Source organism: Lactuca virosa, chromosome 6 (assembly GCF_052849685.1).
Source record: "Lactuca virosa cultivar CGN04683 chromosome 6, Lactuca_virosa_CGN04683_v6, whole genome shotgun sequence".
In the NCBI taxonomy this organism is placed as follows: Eukaryota; Viridiplantae; Streptophyta; class Magnoliopsida; order Asterales; family Asteraceae; genus Lactuca; species Lactuca virosa.
The window spans coordinates 61021776-61028370 of NC_136431.1; the positions used below are offsets into that span (position 1 = coordinate 61021776).

General features: G+C 35.8%; 1 pseudogene; it reads left to right on the forward strand.

The window, feature by feature from the left end:
• Positions 1–2191: 2191 nt before the first annotated feature.
• On the forward strand, positions 2192–4037 carry LOC145121078 (protein VAPYRIN pseudogene; annotated as a pseudogene).
• The last annotated feature ends 2558 nt before the right edge of the window (positions 4038–6595 follow it).

Sequence of the window (6595 nt, forward strand, 5' to 3'; positions counted from 1 at the left end):
AAACAATGAATGAAGGATTCACTATAACGAATAAATTATTTATTGTTTGTTACATAGTAAGTTAAACAAGCATAATTAAAGAACATAAGGTTTTGAACTTTCAAATTCTTAAAAGATACCTCCAGAAGATTTATATTGTGGAAAAACACTATATCTAATAGCCTGATCTTGAATCAAGACAAAATAAAGGTTGAAATATTTTAGATCTAAGAGCATAGATCTAGGATTAAAACACAGTTAGTTCAATAAATAAGAAAAGTTTAGAGGTTTATAAACCAGAAACCCTAATCAATAAATGGAGATAATGCCACTAACTTATGTGCTTTGATACCATGATTAAAAGCACAAAAATGGATTACTCAAATGTTTTACATAATCATAAATCTAAACTAACAAAACCTTCACGCATCTAAAATATTTCGCCCTTATACAGTAAAGAGAAATGGAGATTAACATGAAAATATTATTACATTGATCCCTTTATATAGCGTATTGGAAGGAGCTTATAATCTTGTATGTATCAGTATGTGATAATTGTATAGCTTCGGTATTCCAACTACTCCCCATCTTCAACACTTGACAAATCCTTACAACTTCGCATATTTCCAACATTAGCCTATCTATCAACTTTTATCAACACTCAGAGGTCATAACATACACCAAAACATGTCTTGTAGGAACCATACTAAGTTAGGAAACAATATCAACAATATTTTGTTTCTATTGATAAAATTAAACTATAAAGGCATATTTTAACGCATTATACTAACAAATCTAAACTAAGTATAAGTAAATCAAGAGGTTTGTTTTAATCACATTTTGGGTTATTTAGTTTGTTCAACTAGGGGCGTGTTCAGCAAAAATAGCTGATAGCGGGTGGCTTGTAGCGGGTAGCAAGTAGCTTGTAGCGTTTTGTTAAACGCTACATGAAGTAACATTTGGATTTGAAGCGTTTTGTTTAAAATAAACGCTAGAAGCTTGTAGTACCGAACGAGACTTTCTGTTCAAAACGGAGCGTTTTGTCAAACGCTAGAAGCTAGAAGCTAGAAGCTCTCAAACGCTCTCAAACGCTCCATGCCGAACACGCCCTAGGTAAACTTAATAGAATTTCAATTCTAGAATATAATTCTTCCTTGAATATAAGGTATGTAAACCCAAATGCACATCAACCATATATTAGTTTAGTGTTAAAAAAACATCTTCAATTTGAAATTTTGTAATAAATAAATAAAAAAAAGTCAGACACCAATTTTTACAATTTGTAGGATGTTTTAACATTTGAGTAAATTACACGAATGGTCCCTATGGTTTGGGGAAATTTGCACGTTTGGTCCCTAACTTATTTTTTTAACTCAGAAGGTCCCTACTGTTTGTTTTTGTTGCGCGTTTGGTCTCTGTCTTACCTAAAAAGACTATTTTGTCATTGATTTTTTAATTTATTTAAATAAACACATCCCCAATCTCACTTCCACCTCATCTTACCTATCCCACCTTATTTAAATAAATTAAAAAATCAAGGAAAAATAGTCTTTTTAGTTAAGACAGGGACCAAACGCGCAATAAAAACAAACTGTAGGGACCTTCCGAGTTAAAAAAATAAGTTAGGGACCAAACGTGCAAATTGCCCCAAACCATAGGGACCATTCGTGTAATTTACTCTTTAACATTAGACAACTCCGGATGTAAATTTCACATCTAAAAACTAAAACGTAAAAATATTAATCTATTTGCTTATTTAGATCATTCAGTTTAACTGAAAATCTGAAATATTGTAAACATTAACCAATGTCGAACCAAATAAGATATCTTTCTTTAGTCGATTTACCCGAAACCGAAAAAGCAATGCTAATTAAAGAAGCCTCATCCCATTTAGATAGGTTTTTTTTTTTTTTTTTTTTTTTTTTTTTTTTTTTAATGTATTATCAGTGACTCCTACCCCATTCCCATTAGACTGATCAGTAATTTTTGTGTTACTTGCTCGAGGTTAACTCAAAATATATTTTAATAATTTTTATGCATTTGAACTTATGTCAAATAAGTTGACATATGATCCCGTACAAATTGAGTGTCTTGAAGTTATACAACTTTGGACGCCAAATAGAACAAGTCAACATTGTTCCTCACACCAAGCTATGACGTCGCATCGTAACAGCCGGCACTCTTTCAACTCTCACTTGTACTTATACAACAGTCCAACAATTTTCTTCAACTTCCAACACCATTTTACTTAACCGGTTTCTCTTTTCCTCAAAAAAAAAAGACCCATCGGAGAAGAAGACTCGGGTGAGGCTTGTCGACCGAGGAAAACAGATCATGGACAGATTAATAACTTTGGAGCCATCCAATGTGGTTGTAATACGTGTCGAACAAGGCCAAAAGTGTACCGGTAAGCTCACTTTAAGAAACGTCATGTACACCATGCCAGTGGCCTTCCGCCTACAACCGGTGAATAAGCTCCGGTACACCGTCCGTCCACAGTCTGGAATCATATATCCACTGACAACTGTCACTCTGCAGATCATTTATGATCTCCCGCCAAATTCCACACTCCCGGAATCATACCCTTACTGTGGTGATCCGTTCTTCTTGCACAGCGTGGTGGTTCCCGGTGCCGGAGTTAAGAACAGTTCTAACGATTCAGTCCCTAGTGACTGGTTTACTACAAAAAAGAAGCAAGTGTTCGTCGATAGTGGAGTCAAGATCATGTTTGTCGGATCAATGGTGATCGCCAAACTCATCACCAACGGATCTATAGATGAAATAAGAGACGTGTTAGAAAAGAGTGACCCATCTTGGAAAACGGTAGATTCTGTTGACTCCGAAGGTCAGACTTTACTTCATTTAGCAATCTCTCAACATCGAGCCGACCTGGTTCAAGTCCTACTCGAGTTCGAGCCGGATATAATGGCTCGAGCTCACTCAGGATCAACCCCACTTGAAGCTGCGGTAACCTCAGGTGAAGGTTTGATTGTGGAGCTCTTGTTGGCGCATAGAGCAGTCATAGAGCGGGTTGAGCCATCTACATATGGCCCGATCCATCTAGCAGCTGGATCTGGTCATATCGACATTCTGAAGCTCCTTTTATCAAAAGGTGTTAATGTCGATGAGCTGACGAAAGACGGGAATACCGCTTTGCACATGGCGGTGGAGGGGCGGAGACGAGACTGTGCACGGTTGTTGTTGACTAGCGGTGCAGAGACTAATATATGTAATGGTAATGGAGACGAGACTCCGTTACATATAGCTGCAGCTCTTGGAGATGATAACATGGTGAAGCTTTTATTACAAAAAGGAGCTAATAAGAATATTATAAATAGATTTAAGAAAACAGCGTATGATGTTGCTAATGAGCATGGACATACACGGCTGTTTTCTGTACTCGGGTTAGGTGATACCTTGTGTATGGCTGCAACGAAAGGTGATATTAGAACCGTTAATAAGCTTCTTAAAGGTGGAGTGGCCATTACCGGTGAAGATCAGAATGGATGGACGGTTTTACACCGGGCGTCGTTTATGGGAAGGACTGATGTGGTTAGGGTTTTGATTAAAAATGGCGTTGATATTGATGCTAGAGATGAAGATGGGTATACTGCTTTACACTGTGCTGTGGAATCTGGGCATGTTGATGTGCTTGAGTTGTTAGTGAAAAGAGGTGCTGATGTGGAAGCAAGAACGAATAAGGGTTTCACGGCGATGGAAATTGCAGAGTCTCTGAATTACGCCGGAATCACAAGAGTTCTCGCCGATGGAAATAAAACCGGTGGTAAATCCGGAGTTGGAATGAGCCCGATGAAGAAGAGGAGTACTCAGGCACGAGTGATTCGTGGTAGCTTTGATCGATCTGCTTCACCATTGACTGTGATATAAATGATGATGAATGATTGATTTTTTTTTTCTTTTTTCTCACAAGGAAACACTGATTTGTTTCGTAATTAGTGTTGTAGCAGAAAACTCATGAACTGTTCATTTTTGTATCGATACCAAAACACACTATTGTTGTATTATGAAGCCCTAAATTAACCATTATTTCCTCTGTCTCGTCATGCATTTAGTTGGGTGCTTTTGGGTGAATGGTCTAAATTGGTGTTTTGGTTAGTGTGGTTAGTTGGTAGTTTTGATGTTTTGCTAAGTTGGGTAGTAATTAATGTTGACCAAACTACATTTTTTTATCATGGTATAATTGTAATGGTCGTATATTGATATGTAAACTGTTAATGGTGGAAATTTACTCATGTAATTTGGTGAACTAATTCTAATGGTAATGCATTTCAACATGTTTGATAATGGCTATATACATACAATTCTTGCAATGTTTAATTGCGTGCACTAAATTGGACAAACATAAAGGCAATGTACTTATAAATAACGGTAATTGTAATTTGTACTAAATTGGACACTTGATAATGACAATGTACTTATAAACCATACAAATGTCATTGCAGATGGGGTATCATTGTAAGAACCTAAAATTTATAGAGAGATGACTTTTAGTCAGCTATTGACCAAAAGGGCAAAATGGTCATTTATGAGAAATTATAAGATTTATGAAGTTGTGACTTCATGAAAATGGTCAAGATAAGTAAGTTTAAGAGAAGAAATGCACGAGAAGATGCATTTTGATCAAAAGGGTAAATGGGAAATATTATGTTTTTGGGCCAACTTTGTGACTTAATAGATTAAGACCCGTATTAAGTCAGTGAAAAATGACTGAACAGATTTATAGAGTATGTTCTCACATTCGTGTTGATATAAAGATCATAGAAAAAATGTAGAGTATAGGTATGGGGTATACGTTTAGAAACATGTATCAGAGCATGTACGTATATAAAGTGTATGTATTGGGTATACGTTTAGAAACATGTATTAAGTCGGTAAGAAATGACTTGACAGATTTGTAGAGTATGTTCCCACTTTCACCTGGATATAAAGATCATAGAAACGGGTATAGAGTGCATGTAGGGTGATAGATGTCATTTTATGTATATTTAGGGTAGTTTTTATTAGCATTTAGCAACATATTTTGTACATTTGCACGTCATTTGTTTAAATAATGTTCAGCTCATGTCTTTTATCAGAATTTTCGTACTGCTAGCGTTTTTGCGTCGTTTTATGATAGATCGAGTGGACCAGTACTTTGGGAGCAGATGAATGCATGTTTGGAGCTTAAATGGAGCTGAAACTGAAGAAGGATGCTAAGGAATAACAAGGAGTGCTTAAACTGAAGAATCGTGTCCGAAACGAGCCAGAAACTCAGATATGCGATCGCAATTCTCTTTTCTGCGATCGCATAAATGTCACGAAGTTCCCCAGGGTTGAAATAAGTCATCTGGAGGCTATCTGAGAAGAAAAGACCAAATCTGCGATCGCATAATGCCTTTCTGCGATCGCATTTTTATCCCACAACTCCAGAAACTTCAAATATGGCTTCGTACTTCATTCAAACACAATCCTGGAAGAAATTCAAAAAACTACGATCACATATTGTCTTTCTGCGATCGCATTTTTGTCCCACAGTTCCAGAAACGTCAAACATATCCTCTTACATCTTTTAGGGGTAAATATGGAAAAAATGTTATTTTCTGCGATCGCATATCTGAAAACTACGATCACATTTTTTGGTTTCTTTCTCTATAAGCTTCCGTCTTGCATATAAATACAACCCTCATTATCAGATTAGAAGGTTAGACGATTCCAGGCGACGAAAAACATTTTTGAAGGCGATTTCTGATATCTTTCAGCGATTCCTGAGGATCTGAAGGTTGCGATTCATCTCATTTGTTTAGTTTAGACGATTATTTGGTTAATGTTTCTTTTTATTAGTTTAGATTTGTTTTTAGCCATGTCTGGCTAAAACCCTAGTGTTCAGTTATGCATAGACTAGTACTTTTCATGTGATTAGTTTTCAGATCTAGTTTTCTTTTTGTGTTTCTATCTTGATTTTTCAGTTTTGAGCTTAATGAACGTTTGATTTTTAATTCTTATTAGTTTGATCACCTAGCTAGGGTTTTATCATTCCAGTTAATCAGTTAATAGAATCTGTAATTTTTCTTGTCAATTGGTAATAAGTAACAAGTATCAGATTGGTTCTGTGTTGGGATTTAACTCTGATATAAACTGTAAAAGTCATATCTTTAAGATTTCGAGCTTATGAGAAGTATTGGGTATTGTTGGGAATTTTACACAGATCATAAAGTTGCTTTTCTACTTTAATTAAGAGCTTGTTTGATAGAACAGTAAAAAGTTAGGGTTATTTTAAAGAGCTTGTTTTGGTTAACTAATTTAGGTAATGAGATTATACTAGAGCCTGTTAGTTTTTCTCAGTACTAGTTTAGATAGAACACATTCTGAATAACCAGATCCGAACTGATTGCAATTTTTAGTTTTTAGTTTAATTAAACCCCCCCCCCCTTATAATTTCTGTTTTATTGACTAGAATGTGTCTGATGCAAAAAGGCATTGACCATTAGGTTGTGTCCCTGAGGATTCGACATTGCTTCCCTGTGCTATATTATTAGTGCAATCAGCAATGAAAATTTTATTTGCTTAATACGCCTGTGTGACATCCCGAAATTTAGGTCATAGACTGCGAACGATT